Raw genomic sequence first — 15695 nt, 5'->3', positions numbered from 1 at the left:
AAGTCACTGTTACATCACCCTGTTTTATTTTTATTTATAGAATTTATCACAATCTGAAATTATTTTATTTACTTGCTTATTTGTTTATTGTCTGCCTTCTTTCCCTTCTTCAATGTGAATACTATGAGGACAAGACTCAATATTGAGATACCACTGTTTCACCAAAGTATAGAATAATTTTAGGCATATAGTAGGCATTCAATAAATTTTGTTGAATGAATCAATGAATGATATCTACTGAACAGTGATGAGTGCATTTTTATGCTAAAGACCAAAAGGAATAACATTGCTTCCTTCTCCTATCGAGTCTGTAATCTCAATGCTGTGACCCTATAATGGTCTCCTGAAATATCCAAGATAATGCCAAGCACAGATGAGGAGTAATCTGAGCAATAAATAAGGCAAAGTGAGCTCTCAATCAGAACCAGTTTACTATCCAGGATCCTTTAATTTTCCATCCTTCTGGCTAACTGCCTTTTGTTATCTTTGTGCCCTCATAAGAAAAATAAGAACAAGAAATACAATTTGTTACTCAAACTAATCAATTTCGCTTCTATTATCAGCTTTAGTCCAAAGTTGGTAGAAGAAAATGTTCTAAAAGGAAATTGGATTAATTTTTTTTGTTTGAAGATTTAATACATACATATTTCCTTTAGTCTCACTTCTTGATCAGAACTAAAGATTATTAAGCATTGGGTATTTAAGATCTGGTGAATGAATATTCACAGGGGATAAGTGAGTCGAGGAAATAAAAGAATGTCAAAGAGGTAATTAGCCTTCAACCCCCACTCTAGGATTACTCCAACAATTGGAAAGGAATTGTTTCTTTTCCTGTCTTTGCTCCAAATAATAGCCTTATCCAAAAACATAGTGACTCACAGAACCCTTTGAGCTCTTGTAGATCAGCTGTGAAGTGAATTTTAACTTTCTCAATGTTCTTTAATGCATGCCAGATAGGCTTGTGAAACGAAAAGAAAAGTTTCACACCCAGGATTGAACAAAAGAGTCATAAATGTATAGCAAGTATATATAAATGGGAGGAGTGGCCAAGATGGCTGACTAGAAGCAGCTAGTGTGCGTGGCTGTCCTGGAGAGGAACAGAAGCAGTGATAAATATAACACCTTCAACTGAAACATCCAGGTACTCACATTGGGATTAATCAAGGAAACAACTTGACGCACAGAGAATGAAGAAAAGCAAGACAGGACAACAACCCACCTGTGAGCAACGGGGAGCCAGGGGATCCTCCCCAACTGAGGGAAGTGGTAAGTGAATGAATGACCCTGGGAAACTACACTTCTCCCACAGATCTTTGCAACTGTTAAGTCAGGAGATCTCCTTGTGAACCCACTCAGCCAGAGCCTTCAGTCTTTAGTCTGACAGACAGAGCTACATGGAGTCCTGGCAGAGCAACTGCTCAGGCATGCCTGGAGGCCTTGAAGACAAATACTCAGGCTTTCCAGCAAAAGTAGCTGCAGCTTTGCAAAGTGAAAAGTTACACTCCTGTACTTACTCCTAGGAAAAAGACTGAATCCATGGGGTTGAGCAGCAACAGCCCACAAGCCCCGCTTCCACGGCACTACACAAGACCCACTGGCTTGAAATTCCAGCCAGCTACCAGTGGCGGCATTGCACCTCACTAAGAAGGAGCTCCAGGGTAAAAGGGTGGGCCGCCATCTTTGCTGTTCAGGTACCTTAGCCATTCCAGCCTTCAGGCTTTGGAGAGTCTGAGCTGACTCGGGACAAAAGGAATCCTCCAGCACAGCACAGCTGCTCTACCAAAATGTGGTCAGACTGCTGCTTTAAGCAAGTACCTGGTCCTGATCCACCTCACTGTGCAGGATCTCCCACCTGTGGTCTCCGGCCTTCCCCAGCAGAGCTCTCCAGCTGACAGAGATCTGAATTCTCCCTGGGATGGTACTCCCAGAGAGAGGGATGGGATGCCATCTTTGCTGTTTGGATGACTTAGCCATTCCAGCCTTTGGCCTTCACAGCTCTTTGCTCTTTGAGTGACTTAGCTATTCCAGACTTTGGCCTTCAAAGTGTGTGAGGTGACAGGGGGCTGAAGTGGACCCCTAGCACAGCAAGGCTGCTGTACCAAAATGTAGCCAGACTGCTTTTTTAAGTGGGTCCCTTTCCCATTCCTCCTCACTGGGTGGGACCTCTCAACTGGGGTCTCCAGCCACTTCCTGCAGGTGCTTTTGGTCCAGCAACAGATCCGTGTCTCCCTGGGACAAAGCTCCCACAGGGAAGGACAGGCTGCCATCTTTGCTACTTTGCAGGCTTCACTGGTGACCACCTCCAGGTTCTGGAAAATCCAAGGTGACTAAGGACTGGAACAGGCCCCAAGCGTACCGCAGCAGCACTATGGAAAAGTGGCCAGACTGTTACGTGGGTGCCCATTCCCATATCTCCTCACTGGGCAGGTCCTCCAGGCCTGGGCCTCCAGCCACCGCCCGCCAAAGCTACTGAGCCAGTACCAAATCAGTAACTCTCTGGACAGAGGCCCCAGGGGCAACTGACAGCCGCTTGGCCACTGCCTCTACAGTGGAACTGCCCTTGTCACCCTTGGACTAATGAAGGAGCAAAGACCCTAAGTGCCTTATCCACCCCTCCAACAAGCTGAAGTTGACCCAAGGAGAGGAGGCCAGTCCATCTCCCATAGGCCCCACACACCCTCCATGGCTCGTCACCGGAAAGAGAATGCCTGACTTTGGCCCATAGCACAAACCCTCCATCTTGGGCTGACTGCACTGAGTGATTGCTGACCTGCATCGCTATGGATTGAAGCCTCTAGGAATCAAGCGAAGGACCCTTGGCCACAACCCCTACTAGAATTTCTTTCTCTGCTGCCTCTAAGCTGGGAAAAGAACATAAACACTGAGACTGCCCCAGAGCTGCAGTGCCCAGCATTGGAGTGCCAAGTCACAAACTACAGCCAGCTCTCAAGAGGGCTTAGGGAGAAGAACCCACACTTTCAGAGCACTGAGAGGGAACAGAGCTTCAACTCTGAGGAAACATAGGGGAGCCACATAACCAAGCAAAAGCCTACCAAAGACATAAAGACAGAAATACCATTCAAAGACACAAAGGCCAATTGCAACAAAAGCAAAAATTGGCAAATGGGATATAATTAAACTTTGAAGCTTCTGCACAGTGAAATAAACTATCAACAGAGTAAACAGCCTACAGAATGGGAGAAAATATTTGCAAACTATCTATCTGACAAAGATCTAATGTCCAGCATCTATAGGAAACTTAAATTAAAAGAGATACCATCTCACACCAGTCAGAATAGCTATTATTTAAAAGTCAAAAAATAACAGACGCTGGTGAGGTTGTGGAGAAAAGGGAACCCTTATACACTGTGGTAGGAGTGTAAATTAGTTCAACCATTGTGGAAAGTAGTGTGGCGATTCCCCAAAGAGCTAAAAACAGAAGTACCATTCAACCCATCAATGCGATTACCAGGTGTATAGCCAGAGGAATGTAAAGCATTCTACCATAAAGACATACATACACAAATGTTCATTACAGCACTGTTCACAATAGCAAAGACATGAAATCAACCTAAATGCCCATCAATGACAGACTAGATAAAGAAAATGTGGTACATATACACCATGAAATATTATACAGCCATAAAAGAATGAGGTCATTTCTTTTGTGGAACATGGATGGAGCTGGAGGCTATCATCCTTAGCAAACTTAATACAAGAACAGAAAACCAAATGCTGCATGTTCTCTCTTATAAGTGGGAGTTCAATGATAAAAATTTATGAACACAAAGAAGGAAGCAGTAGACACTGGAATCTACTTGGAAGGAAGGGTGGAAGGAGGGAGAGGAGCAGAAAAGATAACTATTGGGTACAGAGTTTAATACCTGGGTGATGTAATAATATGTACAACTAAGTCCCGTGACACGTTTATCTATGTAAGAAACCTTCACGTGTACCCCTAAACCTAAAATTAAAATTCAAAAAAGAAAGTATATATAAATGGAGTTAAAAAAAAAACTCATTGAAAGCATAACTTACAATAGATCAGGGTATACAATGGCACACGATACAATCTTAAAAATAGGCCTTAAAAGCCAGCAAAATGAGCCAGAATCTCTGTTAATTAAAATTATTGTTGATTAACAGTCCCCTATACTATGTTTAAATTCTCTATTGCCAGAAGCACAGAAATGTAATGAAATTAAGTATTTTAAATTTCTAAGTAAAACATTTCCCTACTTCTGATCTAAGTCACCCCCACACACATGCATGAGTGCACACACACATGCACAAAGGCACACACGAATATACATTTATGTGAACGTACTGGAAGCTGCATTAAAATTCAGTCACCTTCCTTGAGCTCTATTTAACACCATTAAATAGTACCCTGAGGTACTGTAGACAAGAAAGAGTGAATGCATCTGCTAAAGGTACACGTTTTACAACTACAGAGTAATTTAAATCCTGAGAGAATCTGACTCATGTTCCTCACAGATTTCTTCATTGGCACTACACCTAATAGAGACCATATGTTTTAAGTTTTTATAGGGACAGCACTGATTTTATGTAACATTTTTTCAATAAATGTTAATTATATAATATTATATATAATAAATTGCTAACGGTATTACCTAAATATGTTATGCCTGTGTAAAACTTTTAATGTAAATCAATGGATTTAAAAAAAACTTTTTATACCACACGTCCTCATTTTTAGATCAGAAAATATAATTACTATACATGTATCACCTCTCATTTTAAAGAAATTCCTTTGTGAATTAGTGATGAGTAAGTGAACACAAAATTTAGTGGAATAAGACTGAGGATTATGGTCAAGTTTCTAGTATCTGTCCCTTTATTTTAAATCTGTGTGCTCTCCTTGGGTGATCACATATACTGACAGGGTTTCAGTACCAGCTCTACATTTTTTAACCTATTGGAGCCTTAGGTTCCTTAGTTTTTAAATGGAACTAATAATAACAATGTCTGCCTCATAGTTTTCTGTTACAAATGCTAAATGAGATAATATGTATGCAGTGCTCAGTCCAGTGATTGGCAAGGTATATCTACTCATTGTTTGTCTTAAAGAAAATCTTCAATAAAGGATGTAACTTCTTCAATTATTCATGTCATTTTTATTGAGCACTTTCTATGTGTTAAGAATCTGGACACAGAGATACACAAGACATAGATGTTATAGTTCGGGGGGAAGGGAAGACAGACAAGTCAATAGTCTTTGTCTCTAAAGAATGATGAGAGGAACAAGTGAGAGAACACATGTAAATTACTTTTAAAATGAGTTTTAAAAGTGAGGGATTTCTGCTCATTTATACTTATTCATTTTTAATTTTTAATTTCTGTAGGTACAGAGTAGGTGTATATATTTATGGAGTAAGTGATATATTTTGATATAGGCATACAACGTGTAATAATCACATCAGGGTAAATAGGGTATCCATCACCTCAAGCATTTATCCTTTCTTTGTGTAAGGAACATTCAAGTTATAATCTTTTAATTATTTTAAAATCTACAATAAATTATTGTTGACTGTAGTCACCCGGTTGTGCTATCAAATATTCGATCTTATTCATTATGTCTAACTAAATTGTACACCCATTAATCATGTCCAATCCCCCAACCACTACCTTTTACAGCCTCTGACAACCTTATTCTACACCCTATCTCTATGAGTTCAAGCGTTTTGATTTTTAGCTCTCACGAATGAATGAGAACATGTGAAGTTTGTCTTTCTGTGCCTGGTTTATTTCACTTAACATAATGATATCGAGTTCCACCCATGTTGTTGCAAATGACAGGATCTCATTCTTTTTATGGCTGAGTCGTACTTCACTGTGTATAGGTACCACACTTGCTTTCTCCATTCGTCTGTTGACGGATACTTATGTTACTTCCAAATCTTGGCTATTGTAAACACTGTTACAATAAACATGGGAATGCAGATATCCCTTCCATATACTGCTTTTCTTTCTTTGGGGTATATACCCAGCAGTGGGATTGGATCATATGGTAGCTCTACTTTTAGTTTTTTGAGGAGCCTCCAAACCGTTCTCCGTAGTGATACACTAATTTACATACCCACCAACAGTGTATGAGGGTTCCCTTTTCTCCACATCCTTGCTAGCAAATTTAATATGTTCTTACTAATTTGAGGGACCTGAAAATCAAAAGAATTGAACTCATGGAGGCAGAGAGCAGAGAAATGGTTACCAGACACTGCTAAGGATAGTGGGGGGAAGGTGGGGAGGTGGGGATGGTTAATGGGTACAAAAATATGGAAAGAATGAATAAGCCTATAATCCCAGCACTTTGGGAGGCTGAGGCGGGCTGATCACGAGGTCAGAAGATCGAGACCATCCTGGCCAACATGGTGAAACCCCATCTCTACTAAAAATTACAAAAAAATTATCTGGGCATGGTGGTGCGTGCCTGTAGTCCTAGCTACTCAGAGGCTGAGGCAGGAGAATCGCTCGAAACAGGGAGGTGGAGGTTGCAGTGAACCGAGATCGTGTCACTACGCTCCAGCCTGGTGACAGAGCAAGACTCCATCTCAAAAAAAAAAAAAAAAAAATCATAAGATCTAGTATTTGATAGGACAACAGGGTGATTATAGTCAGTAATAATTTAATTGTACATTTTAAAATAACTAAAAGAATATTATTGAATTGTTTGTAACACAAAGGATACATGCTTGAGGGGGTGGATACCCCATTTTTACATGATGTGATTATTACATATTCCATGCCTGTATCAAAACATTTGATGCCCCATAAATATATATATATATATACCTATTATGTACCCACAAAAATTAAAATTAAAAAAATTTTTAAAGGTTCTCAGAATCATTGACCATCAGAGAAATGCATATCATAACTACAATGTTACAGCATCTCACCTGAGTTAAAATGACTTTTATTCAAAAGACAGGCAAATGCTGGCGAAGACATGGAGAAAAGGGAACCCTCTATGCTGTTAGTAGGAATGTAAATTAGTACAACCACTATGGAGAACAGTTTGGAAGTTCCTCAAAAAACTAAAAATAGAAGTACTATAGGATCCAGCCATCCTGCTAGCTATATACCCAAAAGTAAGGAAATCAAGATATCCAAGAGTTGTCTGCATTCTCAAGTCTATTGCAGCAATATTCACAATAGCCAAGATTTGGAAGCAGCCTAAATGTCCATCAACAGAATAGAGAAAGAAAATGTAGTACATATGCACAATGGAATACTATTTAGCGATTAAAAAGAATGACATTCAGTCATGCACAACAACACAGATGGAACCGGAGGACATTATGTTAAGTAAAATAAGCCAGGCACAAAAAGCCAGATTTTACATGTTTTCACTTATTTGTGGGAGCTAAAAATTAAAACACTTGAACTCATGGTAATATAAAGTAGAGTGATGGCTGCCAGAGGCTGAGAAGAATAGTGGCAGGGCAAGGGGTGGGGATTTTTAATGGGTTCAAAAATATAATTAGATAGAACGAATAAGATCTAGTATTTGGTAGCATAACAGAGTGACTACAGCCAACAATCATTTATTGTGCTTTTAAAAATAACTAAAAGGGTGTTAATAACTAAAAGGATGTTTTGTAACACAAAGAAAAGATAAATTATTGAAGTGATGTATACCCCACTTACATTGATGTGATTATTATGCATTGCATGCCTGTATTAAAATAACTCATATACTCCATACATATATACACCTACTATGTACCCAGAAAAATTAAAAATTAAGATAAAAAAATTAAAATGAGAGAAATGTCTATTCGTATACTTTGACAAATATTTAATTGGGTTATTTGTCCTTTTACTTTTGAGTTGTAGGAGCTCTTCAATATATTCTCGATGCAAGTCCTTTAGCAGACATATGACTTACTAACATTTTCTCTCACTCTCTTACTCTCTTTTTACTTGCTTGGTGATGTCCTTTGAACACAAAATTTTAAAGTTTGATCATTTCCAGTCTACTTATTTTTTTCTTTTATCAGTTATGCCTTTGGTGTCTTATCTAAGAAACCATTGCTTATCCCAAGGTCACAAAGATTTGCACTTGCTTTCTTCTAAGAGTTGTATAGTTTTAGCTCCTTACATTTAGGTTTTTGATCTGTTTTTAGTTAATTTTATATATCGTGTGAAGTAGATGTCCAGTTTCATTATTTTGTATATGGATATCCAGTTGTCCCAGGATGATTTTCTTGAGAAGACAAATCTTGCTCCCATTGGATTTTATTGGCACCCTTGTAAAAAAATCACTTGACAATAAATGTGAGGGTTTATTTTTGAACTCTCAGTTCTACTCCATTGATCAACATGTCTATTCTTATATCAGCACCTCACTGTCTTTTTTTGAAATCAGCCTACCTCATGCTTTGAAGTGCTTCACTGTCTTGATTACATCCTTTGTAGTGATCCTCCATTTTTGTTCCTCTTTTTCAAAATTGTTTTGGCTGTTCTGGCACTCTGGTATTTTCATATGAATTTTAGAGTCACAGTGTACTGCAAAAAAATGCAGTTGGGATTTTCATAGGGCTTGCATATTGTATCTGTATGTCAATTTGGGTAGTATTGTCATCTTAACAATATTAAGTGTTTTAATCCATAAACACAGGATGTCTTTTCATTTATTACGGTCTTCTTTACTTTATTTCGACAATTTTATTTGACTTTATTTCTTCCTTAATTTATTTCAATGTTTTGTAGTTTGTAGCTTGTGCTTTTTTGTTAAATTTATTTCTAAGTAGTTAATTCATATTGATACCATTGTAAATGAATCTATTTTTAAATTTCATTTTAGGATTCTTCATTGTTAGTGTATAGAACTAATTTTTTTTTTATCTTGATCTTATATCCTGCTCAATTTCAACCACAGGCTCAGTATAACCTGAGGTTACATTCAACTCCATGGCTGGTGTGGATTTGTAGGAATGTGTTTTGGTGTGCTCTGTTTCTTCCTTTAAGAGCTGAAACCTTGGGATTTCCCCCCAGCCTTGAGGAATGCACACACTTATGAATTAATTCAACCTCCAATTCAATTGTCACATGTTGTCATAGTGATCTTTTGTCAAATGCAGTTCTGAACGTGCTCTAAATGTTTTGAACCCTCATAGACAAAATTATTATTATTATTATTATTAAAGACGGAGTCTTGCTCTTGTCGCCCAGGCAATTTTGGCTCACTGCACCCTCCACCTCCTGGGTTCAAGCAATTCTCCTGCCTCAGCCTCCTGAATAGCTAGGATTACAGGCGCCCGCCACCACACCCAGCTAATTTTTGTATTTTCAGTAGAGACGAGGTTTCACCATGCTGGCCAGACTGGTCTTGAACCCCTGACCTCAGGTGATCCACCCACCTCAGCCTCCCAAAGTGCTGGGATTACAGGCGTGAGCCACTGCGCCCAGCCTATTTTTATCCAGATTAATTCTTCATTGTTTGTTTCCAGTTCTAATCCAAAATATGTCCTTCTTTTTGAGTCCCACCTCCCCTCAACAACTCTTTGATTATAAATTTTCTCCATCAATAACTCTCTTTTGGGGACTCTTCACACTCTTCACACTCTTCACACATCTTCTAAAAATGTGAACTACACTACTTCCACTTTTTTACCACCCACTCTCTTCCCAGTCTACCACTGTCTGCTTTCTGTCCTCCACCACTCCACTGAAAATATGTGCTCAGTCTTAGTCTAGAGCCCAGAAAAAAAGTCTTGACCAAAAGCAGAGATTTGAGAGTTATTTACTCCCATGGTTTTAACTACCATTTCTATGATGATATCTTCTAAGTGAGTATTTATAGCTAAGGCCTTTTTCCTAAGCTGCAGACCTACTGTATGTCTCCACCTACCTACTGTATGTCTCCATCCTTATGACACACAAGTCCTCCAAACAGGGTCAAAACTGTTGTGTGTGTGTGTGTGTGTATATGTGTGTGTGTGTATATATATGTGTGTGTGTGTGTGTATATATATATATACACACGCTTTAAGATCTGGAGTACATGTGCAGAACGTGCAGTTTTGTTACATAGGTATACACGTGCCATGGGGGTTTGCTGCACCCATCAACTCATCAACTACATTAGGTATTTCTCCTAATGCTATCCCTCTCCTACCCTCCCCCCCCACCCCCTGATAGGCCCCAGTATGTGATGTTCCACTCCCTGTGTCCATGTGTTCTCATTGTTCAACTCCCACTTACGAGTGAGAACATGCAGTGTTTGGTTTTCTGTTCTTGTGATAGTTTGCTGAGAATGATGGTTTCCAGTTTCATCCATGTCCCTGCAAAGGACATGAACTCATCCTTTTTTATGGCTGCATTGTATTCCATGGTGTATATGTGCCACATCTTCTTTATCCAGTCTATAATTGATGGACATTTGGGTTGGTTCCAAGTCTTTGTTATTGTGAATATTGTCCTCTTCTTATGCCCAGACATAGTGAGTGGTATTACCAAACTACCCAGTAATCCAAATCAGAGAACTAAGACTGTATTCTGGACACCCCTCTACACAGTCTCTCATACCTGTCAATTCTATATTTTAAATACATTTTTTCACCTCTGTTACTACTGAGTTATTACTACTGGGCTGTGATCACATCTTGCCTTGACTGTAACTGGTGTCAGTGTCTCCAAGCTTGTCAACTGTTTCCTCCACTTCCATATATTTTGTACAAGTTAACCAGTGATATTTCTAAAATGCAGATCTGATCACAGCACTCTTCCTTTCAAAATCCTTCAATTCTCCTCTCCAACTGCCTACCACCTGCCACTGTCTTCAGAATAAAATGTCTTAGTATGACTTAGAAAAGTCTTTGAAATAACAGATGCTGGCAAGGTTGTAGAGAAAAGGGAACACTTATATACTGTTGGTGGAAGTGTAAATTAGTTCAACCATTGTGGAAAGAAGTATGGTTATTCCTCAAAGAGCTAAAAGCAGAACTACCATTTGACCTACCAGTCCCATTTCTGGCTATATACCCAGAAGAATATAAATCATCCTACCATAAAGACCCATGCACACAAACATTTATTGCAGCATTGTTCACAATAGCAAAGACATAGAATCAACTTAAATGCCCACCAATGACAGATTGTATAAAGAAAATGTTGCATATATACACCATGGAATACTATGCAGTAATAAAAAGATTGAGATTTGTCTTTTGTGGGAACATGGATGGAGCTGAAGGCCATTATTCTTAGCAAACTAATGCAAGAACAGAAAGCCAAAGACCACATATTCTCACTTATAAGTGGGAGCTAAATGATGATAACCTATGAACACAAAGAAGGGAACAACAGATACTGAATTCTAGTTAAGGGTGGAGGCTGGGAGGACAGAGAGGAGCAGAAAAGATAACGATTGAATGCTGGACTTAGTACCTGGGTGATTAAATAATCTATACAACAAACCATCATGACACAAGTTCACCTATGTAACAAACCTTCACAGGTACCTCTGAACCTAAAATATAAGCTAAAAAAAAATGTGTTTGACTGGACCATGCCCTCTATGTTCTAGATGTGTTGAAACATGAATATATATAGTGGGCAGTCTTCAAATAAGACACACTTGCACTCACTTTAATGGGTTTTCACAGACTCTTGCCATTGCCTGGATTATCTATCCTTCTTCTTCGCCTGGGTAACTGCTACTTATATTTGAAATGCCTTCCTTAACATTTCCTGGGTTAGGCACATATGAATTCACATAGCATCCTGTGACTTACCCTCTTACAGTGTTGAACACATTGTACTGTCATCATTTTTTCTTTCCATTAGACTATGAGTTTGAGTACTATGATATAATCATATATTTTTTATCTCTAGCAATTTGTACAGTAACAGGAATCAATTAGGTAATCAATATCTGTTGAATGAATGATATGGAATATATAGTACCATTATTCCCTGATATTTGCATATCTTAACCTGCACGTTATGCACATGTACCCTAGAACTTAAAGTATAATTTAAAAAAAAGGACTTAACTCCCATTATAGACACAACCACAACTTTCATTTAACTAAAACTGTTGTAGTATTTCTAGCTTTGATTTTTCCACTTTTAGAGAGCAATAATCAAGAGTAGAGTGAGGTTAAACACTTAAGATTAAAACTTCTGTATGTGATTTTTAAAATACACATAAATGTTTTATTTCTAGTATATTATCTGTAATTCATTTACCAAATGTCATCTATAAGTAGTCAAATATGTATGATTTTTGAGACCTTATTAGATATTAGGCAGTCTGCTAAATACTAGGGATAAAGAAAAGAATATAACACAGTTTCTGCCCTTAAATAGCTCAAAAACTAATGGGGAATATGGATTTACATATTTTTATAATTCAATGTACTATGCAGTATTGGGGGGAGTGAGTGTATACGAGGTGCTGTGGAAGCAAGTGGACAAAGCAAATGACTGCTTGACTTCATCAGTGAAATATTCTACAAAGAATGTGTTTTTTTATCTAAGCTTGGAAGAACAAGTATGAGTTTTTCAGGTATGTGGGAGTAGGGACCAAAGAAAAGTGAGGGCATAAAGGCAGAAAAAAGAACATGTGTAAAATGTGGAAAGTGTGAAAATGTAGGGAGTGTTTGTGGAACTCCAAGTACCTTGAAATGATTAGAATACAGGATGTTGGGGGGCGAAGAGAAGGCATGGAAAATGAGGTTGGCAAAGAAGGCAGGGGGCAAGCAGGAAAGGCTTTATGAGACATGCCAAAAAATACAATTTTCATCCTATAGGTTACTGAGCACAATTAAAAAGTTTTTACTCACGGAAGTAACAAGATTCTATTTATGTTTTGGAAAGGTCATGCTGGATCCACCATGGAGAATGAATGGTGAAACTTGAGACAGGACAAAACTAGAAATTTATAGTCCACCTAAAAGGCTGTGGTAATAGACAAGGTAAAAGATGAAGGGTGATTGAGCTAAGACAGTAGCAGTAGAGATGGAGACAATTGATGGATTTAAGAAATATGAAGAGCTACAAAGGACTCAAACTCATCCTTTTTTATGGCTGCATAGTATTCCATGGTGTATATGTGCCACATTTTCTTAATCCAATCTGTCACTGATGGACATTTGGGTTGATTCCAAGTCTTTGCTATTGTGAATAGTGCTGCAATAAACATACGTGTGCATGTGTCTTTATAGCAGCATAATTTATAATCCTTTGGGTATATACCCAGTAATGGGATGGCTGGAATCCATCATTCTTAGCAAACTATCACAAGAACAGAAAACCAAACACCGCATGTTCTCACTCATAGGTGGGAACTGAACAATGAGATCATTCGGACTCAGGAAGGGGAACATCACACACCGGGGCCTATCATGGGGAGGGGGGAGGGGGGAGGGATTGCATTGGGAGTTATACCTGATGTAAATGACGAGTTGATGGGTGCAGCACAGCAACATGGCACAAGTATACATATGTAACAAACCTGCACGTTATGCACATGTACCCTAGAACTTAAAGTATAATAATAATAAATAAATTTAAAAAAAAAAAAAAAAAAAAAAGAAATATGAAGAGCTAACAGATGGGATGTGATAATTGATACACCAAGTGAGGAAGAGAGAATACTCAAGGATCAAGTCCATGTTTCTGTATTGTATAACTTGGGTGGGTAATCGTCTCTTTTACTGAGACAGATTAGGTTTTCAGTGGATTAAACTGTTAAGTATTTATAGTAAATATACAGTTGAACCTTGAACAATTCTGGTTTGAACTGTGCCTGTCCACTTTTACACAGATTTTCTTCCACCTCTGCCATCTCTGAGACAGCAAGACCAACCCCTTCTCTTCCTCCTCCTCAGCCTACTCAACATGAAGACAAGGATGAAGATCTTTATGATGATCCATTTCCACTTAATGAGTAGTAAATACATTTTATCTTCCTTATGATTTTCTTGATAACTTTTTTTCTCTAGCTTACTTTACTGTAAGAATACAGTATATAACACATATAACATGGAATATGTGTTAATCAACTGTTTATGTTATCAGCAAGGCTTCTAGTCAACAGTAGGCTATTAGTAGTTAAGTTTTTGAGAAATCAAAAGTTATACACAGATTTTCTATTGCACATGGTGTCAGTGCTCATAACCCCACATTGTTAAAGGGTCAACTGTAACTACAAAAGAGGATTCTGAATGTTCTCATCACAAAGAAATGATCATTGTTACATCTGTGTAGTGTGGGAACAAGGAAAAAAAAGAAATGATAATTGTTTGAGGTGATGGATAAGCTAAGTACCCTGATTTGATCATATACAGTGTATACATGTATCACAATATCAAAATGTACCCATTAAATATGCACAATTATTATGTGTCAATTTAAAATGAAATAAAACTTTGAGAAAATAAATGTCAGATTGATTTAAATATTATGTGTATAGAAGTATTGTCTTCTAGAATACATGATATTACACAATTGCATAAGTAATGGACTTTTTAAAATTTTTTTTTTTAAATTATACTTTAAGTTCTAGGATACATGTGCACAACATGCAGGTTTGTTACATATGTATACATGTGCCATGTTGGTGTGCTGCACCCATTAACTTGTCATTTACATTAGGTATATCTCCTAATGCTATCCCTCCCGCCTCCCTCAACCCCACCACAGGCCCCGGTGTGTGATGTTCCCCATCCTGTGTCCAAGTGTTCTCATTGTTTAATTCCCACCTATGAGTGAGAACATGCGGTGTTTGGTTTTCTCTCCTTGCAATAGTTTGCTCAGAATGATGGTTTCCAGCTTCATCCATGTCCCTGCAAAGGACATGAACTCATCCTTTATAACACTGTTTACATCAACTCTTTACTACAGTCACAATAGGACTGTGATAATAACATAATGAAGCTAATTTTTTTTGTTTACCCTATAAGAATTGGCCTCGTTATTTTATAGAACTGTGAATTTCCTTATCTTTTGAATGATTGACAGGTCTGGTGACAACACAAGTAGAACTGCTAGCTGAATAAGTCCTATCTTATTTAGTAGAAGAATAGCTGTTTTAACATCTAGTATATCTTTGAGTGGGTATTATCTAAGATATTCTGCCTTCGATGTTGATAGTTTTTTGATAATACATTTGCCAGTGATTAATCTTAACACAGTTATTTTGCCATTTGGTGGGGAAAAAAAAGCGATATTGAGTTCCTTGAAAAATACGACCATAGCCTTTATCTAGCTGAGTTAGACGCCAAAGTGTGTGGATTAACCATCTGTAGATAATCATGAGATTCTAGCATTATTACTATTGCTATTTTATTTTTATGTCAGATGACTATGACTTTATCTTATTCAAACAGGATAGATCCTATTGGATAAGGGCATTATTTATTAGAATAAAACTTCCTAATAAATTTTTTTAGAGAAAAAACATTTTTGATATACTGATGTTTATTTCTAGTTTTTCAAATTTTGTGTATCCTATAGCCTACATTATTTTGTCCTTAGCTTATTATAACAAATGTAGGCAGTATGGGTCAAATGTAGCTGTGTTATAACCATAAATTCAAATAAATACATTTTGAAATAATTTTCTTAAATTTCAAACTGCAATAACTATACAGACTGAGAAAGTATATTATAAAAGAATATGTTTAAGCATGAATTAATGCTCAAATTTTTAAGCTTTTATA

General features: G+C 37.6%; 1 long non-coding RNA gene across 2 annotated transcripts in view; it reads left to right on the top strand.

The window, feature by feature from the left end:
- LOC107128528 (uncharacterized) overlaps positions 1-15695 on the top strand; it is a 103854-nt gene that overhangs the window by 47283 nt on the left and 40876 nt on the right. The window contains exon 4 of one of the 2 annotated variants that reach the window (XR_006695238.2): positions 13799-14432. The exons of the other annotated variant lie outside the window; for it this stretch is intronic. This is a non-coding gene — a long non-coding RNA (uncharacterized lncRNA). Of the gene's footprint in view, positions 1-13798; positions 14433-15695 lie in introns of those variants that run through there. 2 annotated transcript variants of the gene reach the window in all.

Source organism: Macaca fascicularis, chromosome X (genome assembly GCF_037993035.2).
Source record: "Macaca fascicularis isolate 582-1 chromosome X, T2T-MFA8v1.1".
Taxonomy (NCBI): Eukaryota; Metazoa; Chordata; class Mammalia; order Primates; family Cercopithecidae; genus Macaca; species Macaca fascicularis.
The sequence above is the reverse complement of the archived record's forward strand: the minus strand, read 5'-3'. Positions and strand labels throughout refer to the sequence as shown.